General features: G+C 47.4%; 1 protein-coding gene across 3 annotated transcripts in view; it reads right to left on the bottom strand.

Moving 5' to 3' along the window:
- Positions 1–15,296, bottom strand: part of RNF220 (ring finger protein 220) — a 218,037-nt gene that overhangs the window by 85,763 nt on the left and 116,978 nt on the right. The window lies entirely within an intron of this gene.

The raw sequence follows: 15,296 nt of genomic DNA, 5'->3' as shown, positions 1-15,296 counted from the left end.
TTCAAAGCGGACAAATGAACTAGGTCACGAAACTTTAGAAGTTATGTTCCTGGGATAAAGAGAGCTACACTGATACAGAGAAGTGGGTCTTCTCCAAAGGAGACCAAGATGCCCTGACCCCTTAGGGCCAAAGTCCTCTCCATCTACGGTCCCATGAAACTGTGAGCTTCCCCTAGCAGAGCTCCCTCGAGGGCCAGGCCAACCTCCTTCCTTCCGTTCCCCCTTCTGTGAGTCAGAGCTGTGGCCCCTCTTCCCAGCAGGCATTGCCCACCTGCCCCAGTGGCCCCCTTCCTCCTGGGCTAGTTTGAAATCTGCCCCCACCCGCTGCATCTCCCGCTGGAGCTCGCCTGCCGGATCCGTGGCGCTGCCTGCCTCCCTCCCTTCTTCTCATCTCTATATATCTGTCTAATGAACATTTCAATAAGCCGAGCACAGCTTTTTCCACTTAATAAGCAGAGTGCTGACTTCATTGCGGGTTTGCTCTTCACTTATCTGTTCGGGGCCTTAAATCATTCCCAGGAAAAAGCTTAGCAAAGGGAAACCTGGTATCCTGGTTATTGGCTGCTCCTGTCAGCACCTGCCCTGCTGGGGCTGAGGGGAAGCCCTGCTTCCACAAAACAGAATGGAAGTGTGAATAAAACTCTTGGTATAGACAAGAGTCTGGAAAGCTGACTCATGGAAGGAGGTGAGGGGATGTTGGAGCCATGCATGGCCACCAAAGGAAGTTCTGGAGGCAAGGTGGGAGTGGCAGGAGAGGGCTGGCCTGGGGTGTCCTTCTCCAAGCAGGAGAGTAGGGGAGGGATGAAGGAGACATCCTGAGAAAGGAAGGTCTAATGAGCATCTACTCTGTGTTAGCACTGGGCCAGATACTAAGGACAAAACAGTGAACTTAAAGTGTCACAGTCTCTGCCCTCGTGAACTTTTTTTCATGAAAGGAAAATATTATATAAACAATTGCCTAGATAATGGCTGTAGGCGACAAGGACAGGTGTTGCGGGAATGAGTGATGGGGACTAGGAAAAGTTTCCCTTAGGAAATGAGGTTGAAGCTAAAGTGTGAAAAGATTAGGTGGACAGGTAATAGGTAACTTGGGAGAGACCAGAACGGTCCAATAACGAATCACTTTCACCAGGGCTATTACCTGCAGTGTTAATCGTTCTGTGTTGAGACCATGTAGTGTAGTGGCACAGGACACAGGCTCTGGAGCAAGACACACTTGGGTCTGAATTCTAACTCTTGAATTTACTGGCCGTGAGATCTTGGGGAGGTTCTTTAAACTGTCTGTACCTTCATATCTTTATCTGTAAAATGGGGTTAAAATACTCGCCTTGCAGGGCCATTGTAGAGATTTAACTTGACAATCAGTATAAAGAAAGTATGTCAAGTACCTGACATATAGGACATGTGCCATACCCAGCAGACCTTACCACAAATAGGACCAGCATATGTGTCTGTTTTTACCTCAGGGCTACTATGAGGTTCTTGAAGGTTTGGACAAAGTCTTATGCATTCCATCTGATTAGATAGGGAGAATTGAAGAGACTGATATTTCACATGATATCAAAGAAAAACCCCAGGCACCCCACCCAAGGTATGGCCCTGGGCATGCAGGCATCTATAGGGCGGAGGATGGGCTGGGAAGGCTGTTCTCCAGCTTCCTTCTGGATTTAGTTGGCAGGAAGATTTCAGGGCAAAAGGCTACAGACTCAATTAAATGTGGACAAGTGCAAGGCAATGCCTTTTGTGACAAACACATCAAAATCCCCTCCCCAGTGCTCAACTCTGCATGGTCAGCCACGGTTCTGGCAAAGGACCTGGAAATCCTTCTTCATTTAGACAGTTCCCCGAGGCTGTTGGCCAAGAGGCAAAGAGAATTGTGAATAAGATATCAAAGAAGAAGGAGCACATATTTCTCCAAGTGTCCAGTTGGACAGTCCTACCTGTGGGACTAAGATATGTGGTTGTGCCCTATCCTGGAGAAGATCCAGGGGGTGCAAAACCTTCTTAGCAGAAAAGACTGAATGACTCACTCTCAAGTCTAGACATGGGAAGGCTACTGGGGGACAGAAAGGAAGTTTCAAAGGGTATAGAGAAGGTGACTGGGGGCTCATTCACAAAATCCTGAAACTGTAGGCAAAGTGGGTTTGCTTTGAAATTTGAGCACATTTAGGATGAATAAAGAGGGTTTCTATTTTGTACAGTGGCCAGTGAAGTTAAAAAATTCATTATCCCAAGCAGAAAACATGAATGAATTGAAACGTATTTGGGGAAATCTCTGGAAGACAAAGTCATATGTGTTCCTGAATCAGGGTTTGTTCAGCGAATAAATAAATGAATATGGATGACTCTGGTTTTCAAGGTATTTCAATCCAACCTAATAAATATTCATGGAGAGCCTACTGTGTGCAAAGCTTTGTGCAGGATGTAAAGTTGAACAGTTTCTGTCTAGAAGCTTACACTTTTATAAGGGGATTAGAAAGGATACTGTCAACACGGGGTGGACACAGTGCTGTAAGAAAAATGCAGGTGACTATGGGAACAATACTGTGAGGGATGGAGAAGAGGATGTTGGAAATCAGTCTCAAAGAATGAAGTAGTTTTTAGCAGGTAAAAGTGGAAATAAAGGCATCCTAGAAAAAGAGAATAACTCCTAAGATTTGGGGAGTGTGTGTGGAAAAAATGAAGGACATATTAGGTATGGATAAGAGTACAGTGAGGTGTGTGTGTGAGAGAGAGAGAGAGATAGATTGAGAGAGAGGGAGAGAGGAGGGAAAGATCTGAAGAGAACAGAAGAATGGCACTCGAGTGACACAGGGAAATCTGGTCTATTCTTTAGGGCAGTTCAGAATTCCCAGGGCACACTCTCGTGATCCAATGACAGGCAGGTCCTGAGAGGCAATGGAGCAGACAGCTTCCAGTAGCTCTTAAATTCAAGACTCAAAATAACTGGTAGATTTCAGAGCTAAACAGAAAGAAGCACCTTCAGCTCAACCCCTGGGGAGATGGAGAATGAGGTGCTATGGCTCCCCATGAGCACATGGCTTGTCGTTACCATTTCCGGCCTCCTGGGGTTCTCAGTGGGCAAGGACATTCAGCCCAGTCATGTGAGCTCCTTGGGTACCCCCTCTAGGGATGTGTCACTTGAGCTGGGTCTTGGAAGATGGATATCAACAGGTGGATAAAGAGACTGTGGCCCCTCTAGGCAGAGGGAAGGTAAGTGCAAAGGTGAGGTAAACATGGAGGGGCACCTTCAGAGGAAGTAGTGCAGAATAGCTGGAATTGAGGGTATGCAATGAGGAGCATTGGGGACTGAGACTGGGGAGGTCTGTGAGGTCAGGTAATAAAGAACTTTGAATACTATACCAAGGAGCCCAGGTTTGATCTTATAGCAAAAGGCAAAAGGCAAAAAACAAAACAAAAACAAAAACAAAAAAACAACCTGTTAAGAAAGGTGTGAGACATGATCAGTTTTGCAGTTTAGAAGTATCACGCTCAAAACAGTATAGAGGAGGAACTAATGAATTAAAATTGTTGGCAGGGAGACTAGCTAGAATGCTATTTTCAGAAATCTAAGAGACAGAGACCAAAAGGGATGGTGAACTGGGAAGGCCATTGCCAGCTACCTGCTTGCCATGCAAGTGCATCTGAGACCTAGACTGACTTCCCACCTGGCTGGCTGCACTCTGTAGGTCCTATCCCCAGAGCTGTGCCTGGGGGAAAGGTAGATCTTCCTGCCTCTTTATTCTCTGCTCAGTTGATTTCAAGCCCTAGCTCAATGGGGGCCCCTTCAGCCCAACTGTTTCTTGTTCTTGGGTCTGACATTGGAACTTTTTGCTCTATACACACCGAAGAATCTATTGGCAGATTTTGGGAACAGACAGCTTTGTTGAGTATGAATAGATCAGAAAGTGTAATCTTCAAATGCCTGCCAGGATTCCTCCTCTGACTTTGTTTGGGAATTGACGCTAAGTTGGAGGAATGAGATGGCAAACGAGTAAGGGTAGGTGAGAAGAACACCCCCAAGCAGTCGTTTCAGTTTTTGTCCAAGTCCCTCCTTGATGTTCACCAGGTTGTTACCTCCCCACACCCTGGGTTTTGTTCTTCAGAGGCTCTTGTTCTATGACCTGGGTGAAGCCCAAGTGGAGAAGGAGTCCTAGCCCTTCTCATCTCCATCCTTCCTCTATTCTTAAGGGTAGTGGCTGGCTGAATGTCTCTCTTTGCCCCTCAAAATCCACACATCACCTTCTCTGTCCTTCTCTGTGTCTTGGCAGCTAACTTTTGTGGACTGCCTCAATCAAGTCCCTTGCTTATTTGCCAATGGAAGCAATTGCCCCTCCGGTGCCAGGAAGGTGCCATCAAGTATAGACAGCAGGTTACTGAAACAGGAATTATGGATGGCGCACGGTTGCCTGAATCCTTGCCTTCAGGATTCCTGTTAGGCCTGACCTGGAGGACATTAGAAAGCGTCTGGGGTAAATATTACCCTGGCTTCTCTGCCAGCTATGGGTTAGCATTCCTTTACTTAAGGTCATAGCTCTGACTGCAGCCAGGATCATAGCCCAGTCCTTCCTGGGATCTGGCACATGTTCCTACAGCCCTGCAGTGGGTGACATCCCCTGCAGTTGCAAGCCCTGGGATGTTTCTCCTTTTCTTCATAGTCTTTTTATTAAACTTTACTTGTTCACCCCATTTGTGGGCCTCTACTTCTTCTTCTTCTTCTTCTTCTTTTTTTTTTTTTGTACCGGGAATTGAACTCAGGGGCACTCAATCACTAAGTCACATCCTCAGACCTGTTTTGTATTTTATTTAGAAACAGGATCTCAATGAGTTGATAAGCACCTTGCTTTGCTGAGGCTGGCTTTGAACTTGTGATCCTTGTAATCCTCCTACCTCAACCTCCCAAGCCACTGGGATTACTGGTGTGCATGACTGTGCTTGGCAAGAACCTCTCTTTCTTGCTAGAACCCTGACTAGCATCTTTAGAGATGTGACACTAACTGGGCATATATGTATTCTAGAAAGTTCTTTTTAGTCCCATCTTACTTTTCCAACCATGGATCTCTTGATACTAGGTTAATAAGTGCCTCTTCCTGCTGAGTTGTTGGGCAGACTGTGGAGAAACCGAATAGAAATCTAATCCCATGCCCTTGGCCTAAGCAGCTTCTCATAGCTCTTCATAGCTGTTTGTTCCAACAACTTTACAGGGTACGATGATTAAAAAGAAGTCACCTCATATTTTAGTAAAAGAGAAATTGAGATTCAGAGAATCTCAGGACTGGGTTAGAACATTCAATCATTCATTCATTTGTTCATTCTTCAAGTCAGAAAATATTTGTGAAACACGATATTCAGATATCCTATGCTAAAGGATATCACAAACAGTAGACAAAATATAACCCTGGTCGCAGCACACAATTTTGTTGGAGAACCAATTGATTGAACAAGCACTTATAATTAAATGACCTTATTAAGAGGGGTGTGTACAGGGTGACGTGGAAATATACAAAAGTAATGCCAGGGGTGGCCAGAGAAGGCTTTCCGAAGGAAGTGAGTCTAATCTGACTCTATCTGAAGGAGATCCTGGAGTTGATGGGAATGGGGAGGTGAGGTGGAGGGGAAGAGAGGTGGGGAGGAGGAGGGAACAGTATGTGTAATGACAAGCAGCTGGAGGTGGGTGCCTTGAAGATCAGTAACTCAGCATGGAGCTCAAGGCTGGAGAGTGGTGAGAGATTAGGCTGGAAAAGCGGTAGAGACCATGCCACACATGGCCTTCTGGGCTGTGTTCATGAGTTTGGACTTTGCTTTGAGACCAGTGGCGTGCCATTGGTGGTTTTTAAGATGGGAAGGGATCCAGTAAGATGTGTGTTGAAGTAACTGGCTGTAAAGTGGTGAACAGATTGGAGGAGCAGATAGGAGTAGGGAGAGGTCTTGGAGGTTACTACAGTAGCCTGCTATAGGACAAGGACAGAAGGCTTGATAGGATTCAGCCTGGTGACTGGTGGGATGTTGGGGAGAGTGAGGAAGATAGAGGAATTGGGCTGTGCTCCCATTTCCCACTTTGGTGACTGGGGACATTGACCAGAAGCAAAGGAAGGAGAGGATGGGCAGATCTGGCAGGAGGTTGAGAATGAGAAGTTTCACTTTCATTCATGAGGCCAGGATGAGATGGGCACTTACCCAAGGCTGAATGAAGCCCGTTCCAAGACCTGGAGTTCCCACGTTCATGAGTTCTGAGCCTGCTACTGAAGCTCTTTCCCCTGAGTACCCTAGATAATCTGAGATGAACTTTATCAGAACCAGCCACACAGCCTCCACACTTTCTCAGTAGACTGCTGTCTATGCTTTGATGGCACCTCCCCAGCACCAGAAGGGCAATAGCTTCCACTGACCCATTGATCAGACAGTTCTGGCTCTGAGTCAGGCCCTGGGAGCAGGGTGGCTGCCAACCCTCTCCTGTGAAGAGGTTAAAATGGAATTACATGTTAGGAGGAGACACATGTAAGGCTTGGCTTATGGGAATGTCAGCCTGAGAAATCCTAGTTTATAGCAGGAAAGCAGGAAAGCAGAACCAAAGGATTGTTAGCAGAAAAATAACATGGTAATACTGGAATCTTAAGATGTATAACCTGGTGGCAAAGTGAATTGGAGGTAGGGAGGCCAATGGGAAGGTTGCTGCAATAATGCAGAAAGTTTTTTTTTTTTTTTTAAGTAATCAAATTAGTAAAGATTTAAAAATTGATATGTGGATGATGTTTTAAGAAAATGGGCATAATCATTCACTGCTGATGAGACCGTGAATTGATATAACCTCTCTGGAAGGCTGTCTATCAGTATGTATCAACAGCTTTTTAAAAGTTCATACTTTTTGATCCAATTATTTCATTTCTAGGACTTTAACCTCAAGAAATTCTCAAAAATATGCATGTTCAGAAATGTTCAGCTGTGTGTTATTAATAGTAGCAAAAAAGGAGAAAGAGAAAAACAAACTACCTAAACAGCCATCCAAGAGAGAATGGTTAAACATATTAAAATACACATAGCGAAATGCTTTCACATTATTAGAAAATGGGTTTTGGAAGCATATTTAATGGAATTAGAAAGGGCTCACAATAAAATGATAAGTGGAAAAAACATGATACAAATGGATTATAGTATCCTGGGTTGGATTCTGAAAGAGAAAAAGGGCATTAGTGGAAAAAACTGAGGAAATGTGAATATGGTCTACAGTTTAGTGACTAGTAGTTTAGTAAAATACTAACATGTACTAATACTAGTTTCTTTGTTTTGATGGATGTGTCATAGTGACAAGATGCTCACAGTAGGGGAAGCTGGGTGAGGTGTAGGAGAATCTCTACATGGCCTTTGTAACTTCTGTAAATCTGTAGATAACATTTCTTGACTCTTGCTACACATCAGGCATTATGCTAAGCACCTTCCTTACTATAACCCCTGAATCCTCACTACTGTGCCATGAAGTAAATACTATGCCACCTCACTTCACAGATGAGGAGAAGGAAGCTCTAAGTCATATAGCTTGCAAGCAGGAGCCCCAGAATTCAAATTCAAGTACTCCTGATACTAAGGCTTGTGGTTTTCCAATTTTTGCATTGCAAAAAGAAATACAATCTCAGGCAGTTAAAAAGGTTATCTTGGGGAGGTGGGATCAGGCATGAGTCTCCCTACCCGCTAGTAGGTAGTTTTGGGAGGGAAAAGGATAGGGGAAAGAAAGAATAGGACTTGCCATCTGATTATATATGGGTGATAGATAAAGGCAAGAACTGAAGGCAACATAAGTTTGGGTTCCACTTCCGGAGACACAGAGGGCGGGAGAAGGGGCCAGATTGGCAAGGTTTTAGTTTCTGCTCTATTGTGACGGGAATATCTGCATGTCCTGAGTGGCCTGAGTGATGTGTCTGGGCTCTGGAGGGAGAGACCTGCTTCAGAGGTTGCATAGCTCTGAGGTCCATAGCTCAAGTGACACTAGGTGAGTACACACATGGGGGGAAGAGACCGGGGTGGGACAGAGATGGGATGAATAGGGGACCAGCCTGACCTCAGAGAAGCACGGTTTAGAGCAGCTCAGGCCCCAGGACTCTGAGTCACCACTGGAACCACCTGTGGGCTTATGTCTAAAACAATAGAATGAGCCTGCCATTCTTTACCTGGCTTTGTGATACTTTGGTACACCGCCTACATCCTGACCTGAGGGTTGAGACAAAGTAATGTATGAATCTGCAGCAAGTCTTGGGTTGCCAGGATGTTGCTCTCTGGGAAGGTTCTTACTCCTCAGGATGGATGGAAAGCAACCTTTCTGCATTTCTTTGGAATATCCTGTTCTCCTGGTTTCCCCATTTCTTACTCCTCCCATCAACCCATTATTGGTAAAAAAAATCCTCAAAGTCTTCCATGCAGGGGAGGAGTTTTACCCTGTTTTCTGCCCAGAACTCTGCAAAACCATGGTCAACTGCATGGCACTCAATAACTTTCCAGCTAACATGCACCCAGAGACTAGCACACAGTGGGTTCTCTCAAGGGACCGATTCCATGACCCCAAACATCTCCACCCAATACCTGCCTCTCTTGGTAGTAATAGGAGAGTCAAACCTGAGCCAAACCTGGGCTTCTCTGGAGCATGCTTGGTTTTTCCAAGACCTCCTGGACCTCCTGGCCTTGCCAAGGGAACTGTGGAGGGACACCTGGCAGGAGCAGGGAGGGCTCAGGCCTGGACCTGTGCTCTCCTTCTGGTCTATTTGCTCTCTGTCTATCTCTGGACAATTGAGCCACATGGTCTGAGATTTTTACCCTGCAGGGGAGAAACTCAAAACTTAGCTCAGTTCCAGGTCCTTATAGAGCTGCAGGCTGAGGACAGGACTCCTGTGGTTGTGTGGAGCCCTGACTGCTTCTCTTTTTGGAGGTTGTACAGATGGTACCCAGGCGCAGGATAAATAAACCAATGGAATCTGAAAAAACAACATCCCACCACTTTTCTTTGGGGCCACTGTCCACCCGCTCCTCAGGGCAAGAGGGGTCTGCTTGCCAGCTATGAGGCTGGTGTGGGGACTCTTTCCTCCCCCTTCTCAGGCGCCCCTGCAGCTTGGCATGTTTGCCTAACGTGGGGAACACATGCTCTCTCTAGAGCATCACTGTTTTCCCTCTGAGGCCCTTCAGCCACACGGGAGTCCCCAGTTAAGATGCTGAAGGAGGAAGATGGAAAGCTACAATGGGAAGGCAGAACTTGGAGAGGGGGAGTTCCACGACTTGAGGAATGTGTAGCTGAAACACGGGGACTCAACCAAGGAACAGTGAGGCAAGATAGAATCTACCCTTTTTGTGGAGAAAGAATCCCACTTGGAGAGGAAAGTTCCTGGTGTGTGCTGTGCCTCCTTCCCTTAATTGTGACCTTCATTGAGCAACTGTTCAGAGCCTTCGGCCGGCAAGGCCCTGTGCTGGGTGTCGGGGCTTCCATAGTCCGGTTGGGGAATATGGCTCACCACACTGTGACATCCCATCTGTTCTAACAGAGGCATAAACAAATTATGGGAGAGGCTTAGTGGAACAAAGGGCTCACTTATGCCTGGATGTGTTGGGAAGGTGTCATAGAGGGTAGGATCTTTGAGTTGGGTCTTAAAGAACGATTGGAGCTGGGTCGGGTGGTGCACACCAGTGATCTCAGCTACTCAACAGGCTGAGGCAGGAGGGTCATAACTTCAAAGCCAGTCCAGGCAAATAGCAAGATCCTGTCTCAAAATAAAAAAATAAAAAGGCTAGGGATATAGCTCCGTCTAGTGCTCCCTGGGTTCAGTCCCTCTAACCAAAAAAAAAAAAAAAAAAAACAACAAATAAAACAAAAAAACAAACCAAACCAAACCAAACCAAAAACAAAGAATAAGCAGGAGAATATAAAAAATGGAGGCTGGATAAAGGAAGGGGGTTAGGGGAAGGCCTGAAGGGAGGAGAGCATTCCAAGTAAAGGGAATTGCATGTGCAAAAGGAAGAGGCATTGGAGAGCTTGGATATTTTGGCGGAAGCAGTGAGGAGCCACTGGAGGCTTAAGCAGATTTTAGCGTGGCATTTTAGCAAGATCATGCTAATAGCAGGATGAAGGATGGATGGAAAGGAGAGAGACTGGATGGTGAACACCAGCTGGGTGGACTTTTAGACAATATAAGTGAGATAAACTGTATTGAGGACTCAAACTAAGTACCAGGCACTGGAGAGAGAGGGTCATAAATAAAGGATGATAATGAACCCACAGGATTTAGTGACTGATGGGACACAGGAATATGAGGCCAAGAGACAAGACTGAGGATGCTTAGGTTTTTGGCTTAGGTTCCTGGGAGGATAGTGGACCTGTTCATGCTAGCAAGGAAATAAAGGAAAGAGAACAAGTTGTGTGTTCATGTGTGTGTGCTGGGGGTACTAATGGCTGTGTTAAGAGCTATTCAGTATGCAGTGGGTACGTGGGTCTAGGGCATCTATACCAAAGACTACTTCAAGATTTCATGATTGAGTAATTGAGAGAATGATAATGTCATCAACAGAAATAAGGCCTACTGAAGGTGCATTATCATGAGGGTGGGGGTGACAGGATAGATTCAATTTTGAAATGTCTATGGGACATAGCACTGAGGACATTCACCAAGCAGTTGGAAAAATGGGAGCAGAGCAATAAGAGGTCAGATTTGGAGTTTTATATGCAGGAGTCCTCTAAATAAAGATGATAGCTGAGCGCAGGAACAGATGAGCTCATCAGATTAAAGTGCCCACCGAGGGAGGAGGGTCAAAGACAGAACACTGGGAAACACCTCCTTTTATTTAGGGTGGGAGGAGGGTGAAGAGTGAGAAGGAGCCCTCTGCAAGGAGAACCAGAAACGTGGTACAAGAGAGACGGACAGAGAAAAGGGTTCAGGAAGGTGGCCAACAGGGTTAGAGATGCTGAGAGGGGTGAGGACGAACATGGACTTGAGGATTCAGATTAATGACCTTCAAGAGAACAGATTCAATAAAGAGTAAGGATGATGGCAGAAACGAGCCGGGGGTGAGAAGTGGAGCTGGTTAAATATAAATAAACCTTTGAGCAATGAGGCAATGAAGAGGATAGACGCTCAAGGAGTGTGGGGTTTAAAGAATGTGCTTTTTAACATAGAAAAAACTTGGTCTGGTTGCATTTTGCGGTACACCCAAGAACACATCTCCACTTCGGCTCTCAAGGGGCTGTTGGTTATGCTGTCCCCTGTCCTGGGGCTTCTTGTGTCCATAGATTCCAGTCACTTGTGCCAGTCATCGGGAGGAAGTTTCCCTCCCAACCTGTGAAGCTCATGAACACCTCAGTTCCTTATTCCTTTCTTTCTAGCTTGCCTCCTTCTGGTCCTTTATTTATTGAACACCTGCCATGTGTCGTCTGCCCTACAGGCATGGGGCAGGTGAGAAAGGGCTGCAGGTGGGAGACTGGCGCAATGATGACGGCAATGTTGTAGTTTGAACTAGAACAACAGCAGGTGGATGGGTAGGAGAGTGACCTTGGGAGATACGTTTGAGAAGGTGTCTCCAGGGTTTTCAAACTAACTGCAAAGGGAAGGGAAATGGAGGGGCAGAGACTGGCTCAGAAGTCCCAGCTTTGGGGTGTCAGGTGTGATTCTGAAGTCTCTCCTGCCTGCCCAGAGCCAGAGCTTGGTGCATCGACGACTGTGAAGCAAGCACTCCATCTCGGGGTAACATGATCCTGTAACGCAGGGCTCCTCTGATGTGGGCTGCTTGCCTTTTACAGCATTAGGGGAGCAACATTTCATGGAAAATTCAATAAATCCCCCTGTACAGCCAGACGTCTGTAAACAATGGCTTCCAAATTCAATCAGGCTGGGGACCCGCAGCAGCATTTATGAGCTCTAACGTGGAATATTATATAGGGGAGTGAGTAGCAGGGGCTGGGGGAAGGGACTTCCTGGAAGAAGAAAGCTGTGTGGCTCCTGCTCAGATCCTTACGGTGCAGGTGATTCTCCAGGTAGAAGTCCTGGCCATGGGAACTCTAGGCTGGACCTGGGGGCCACTGAGCCAAGGCTGTGGGCTTGCTTGAGAAGGACAGGATTTGGCTTTTTAGTACTGGCCATAAGGAGGCTGAATGGTCAAAGCAAGCAAGGTTGAGAGTGACTCCCCAGTTCCCTCCATGACCTGCCCCAGATGCCCATCTGGTCGTAATGCAACACCTCATGTGTGCTTAGCTTCTTGTCTATCACATATGAAAGTCCTACACCTTTCAAACCTTTCTCTAAACCTCCCACCCCTTTGGTTCTAGGGTCTGACAAGAACCTTCAGAGGACTCAATCCTGACTCTCTCAGGTTCAGATAGCCCCTCACTTCCTATAGTAGGATCTGCCACAAAGCGGGGACCATAATGGAGCATTCCAATGAAGAAGGGCAGCATGCTGATTTAGCAAGCCTCCCAGGTCTCAGCCATCTTTAGCCCCCCCTCTGCCTGATTTCTCTTCTCCTTTGCACTTTAAACACTTCTGGCTCTGACCAGCTCTCCCAGCACCTCCCTCCTGGGCTGGTACCCTCTCTCCCTCTCTCCAGCAAACCAGTATGGGGGATTATGGCAGAGGAAAGAACAAAGGCTCTGGATTCAAACCCAGTTTCTGACATTTCCCAGCTAAGGATCTTGGGTGAGTCCCTTCCTCCTCTGAATCTTAGTGTCTTTATTACAGAGCGGGGATAATATTAACTGCCTTGCAGAGTACCTGCAAGGGTGAAATTAGACAATGTATGTAAAATGCCTGACAGTTCTGACGTGGAATATGCATGAGATACATGGTAGCTTCTTTCTGCACATTCCTCTTCCTCTCAAACTTCCCTCCAGTGATGCTTCCAGTAATTATCAGCAGCTGCCCTCCCTCCCTAAAGTAACTGCATACTTGTGCTCTTGTCCTGCACATATCCCAGGCCCCCTTTGCCATCAGCTCTCCTGGGAGGCCTGATTTGAATCCAACAGGAAGAATAACAAAGATCCCATGAGGCCATGGACATGCTGAGGAGCCCATGTAAGGGACAGAGACAACTCTGAGGTATACATTTGCTGTCTTGGAGAACTGAAGTGTGCACTCCATGCAGGCAGGAGGTTTTCGGCTACTTTGTTTATGGCTCTATTCCCAAGGGGGAGAGCTGTGTTGATATTTGGTTCATGTTCAATAAGCATTTCTTAGATGAATTAATTAATTCAGCTTCTTCTCACCATTTTCCTTTGGTTTTTCTCTGGTCCCAGAGGGAGGACGGAGAGTTTGCTTTCAATATGAACACGCAAACAAAAGCTCTTGAAAGTCAGGAATCTTTTCTTCCCTCTAAACATCCTTGGAACCCTGGCCAGGCTTCCCCCATGGAGTGGACATAGGGCAGAATTATTGCCAGCAAGGCTTCTCCTTGCAGCCACTGCTGAAAGCATCAGTGTTGGCAAGAAGAATGGAAGGAGGTAGTTCTTGCAGGCAAGGTTCCATGAGGGCTCGGGCTGATCCATGCTCAGCCTGGAGATGGTGCAGACATAACTTCCTGTGAATTGGCTGTATGCTTCCCTCCCACGCCGCAAGACAGTTCTATAGGGTCCTCTCGCTAGTCTTAAAGCACCGGGCAACATGGAGGAGGAAAAGTCTGGGTAACCCCAGAGCAGTGGCATTTATAAAGGCTCTGTCACACACTGCACTCAGTACTCACATGCATTAACTCATTGAAACCTCACAGTGGCCTAGGTGGAAGGTATAGTATTATCCCCATTTTACCTAAAGGAAACTGAGACTTAGAGAGGTTAAATCGCTTACTGCAACTGTAGGGTCAAGAGGAACAGGATGAACATCTCAGGCCTATTGACTCCAGAGCAGGAGCTATTGGCTGCCACACAGTTTGCTGCCTCAGAACATGATGGCCATCAGCCCTCTGCTTAACAGGTGCAGAGCCCTGGCAGAGATGAGCAGTCTCCCATCCCTCCTGTTTCCCACCTGAATCCAACTTGCTGGGGCAACTGAGGCCACTGTTTGGGAGGGGTTACTTCCTCTGCTCCTCCAGGCCTCTTGCTGGGCACTGCCTAGGTGAGAGAAAGGTGGTACAGGGTCAGGGGAGAGCGGCTCCCAGACCCAGATAGAGACAAGTGGAGGGCGCTGTTGCCCAATGGGGACCAGATCTAGTCAACTGAAGGCAAGAGACCTCCTAATCAGGTTTGAGTTAGGCCGCTTGCTCCACTGCCCACCTGGAGGGAGGGGATTCTTTAGATTGGAACTGGTGTCCATCTTTTGGTTTTCCATTTGGCAAACCGAAATGGGAAGTGCCCAAGGTGACAGTTTCCAGGGCATCTCCCCCACAGGCAGATACCCAGCTGCCAAGGCTCTTGGATTTACTCCAGAAGCAGCTTGTTTTGCTTTGTTTTTAAAGGTCCAAAATATGGTGTCATGATCCCTGTACCCTCCAGTCATGTAGTCATGGCCACACACACATGGCTTCAACGTGGACTTCTGTGAGGAGCCCCTTCTATGCTCTCTCTCTCTCTCTCTAACTCCCCCCTCCCTCCCTCTCTCTCTCTCTCCCTCTCTCCCTCTTTTTCATTCTCCCTGCTAGCTGCTGTAAGGATCAGTCCCCAAAGAAAAATGCCCAATTTGTCATGTCATGTCCAGCTGTTAACCTCCCGTCGGTAAGCCATGGGGAAGACTTACTTTCTCCTATTTATTTATTTGCCACTTGGACAATAGAAGGCCCCAGGCCTGCTGAGTTCTCCATAATAAAGCCACCAACGATCTCCCCCATCACCCCTCCCCTCCCCCCACCCCCATGTCAACAACACCAGCCAACCTGCAGGTGTCACTGGGCATTAACCCCGGGCTTAACTCTGGCTCTGCTGAACTGGAGGGAAGGGGGAGGGGGCAGCCAGCGAAGGTGGGGGGTCTGATGGGGAGGTCTCTGCACAAAGAGGAAGGCCTGGGGATGGGCTGGCTCATAACCATCCCTCCGGAAAGCTCACTGTGCTGAGGCTGGGGGGAGGGAGGGAGGGATCAACCAAATAATGCAGCTCCTTCTTCCCAGCCTCCCCAATGGTCTCCAGGCAGAGCCTTGACCAGCCGGTGGCAGGCGCCCGGCTCACCGCACCTAGCAACCCTGCCGAGAGACAGGCCCTCCAGGAATGAGGCCCAGCGGGCTGGGCCCTGGAGCCCGCCTGGGAGGGGCTGAGGCAGGGAGGGGAGACTGAGCCCCTCCACACTCCAGGCCCACTCAGGGTGCCCACTCCTTTCTCTAGATTTCCTTTGCTCCCCATCCAGGTTCTTTGA

Source organism: Sciurus vulgaris (genome assembly GCF_902686455.1).
Source record: "Sciurus vulgaris genome assembly, chromosome: 1".
Classification (NCBI taxonomy): Eukaryota; Metazoa; Chordata; class Mammalia; order Rodentia; family Sciuridae; genus Sciurus; species Sciurus vulgaris.
Note: the sequence above shows the minus strand (reverse complement) of the source record. Positions and strands in the feature narration are given on the sequence as shown.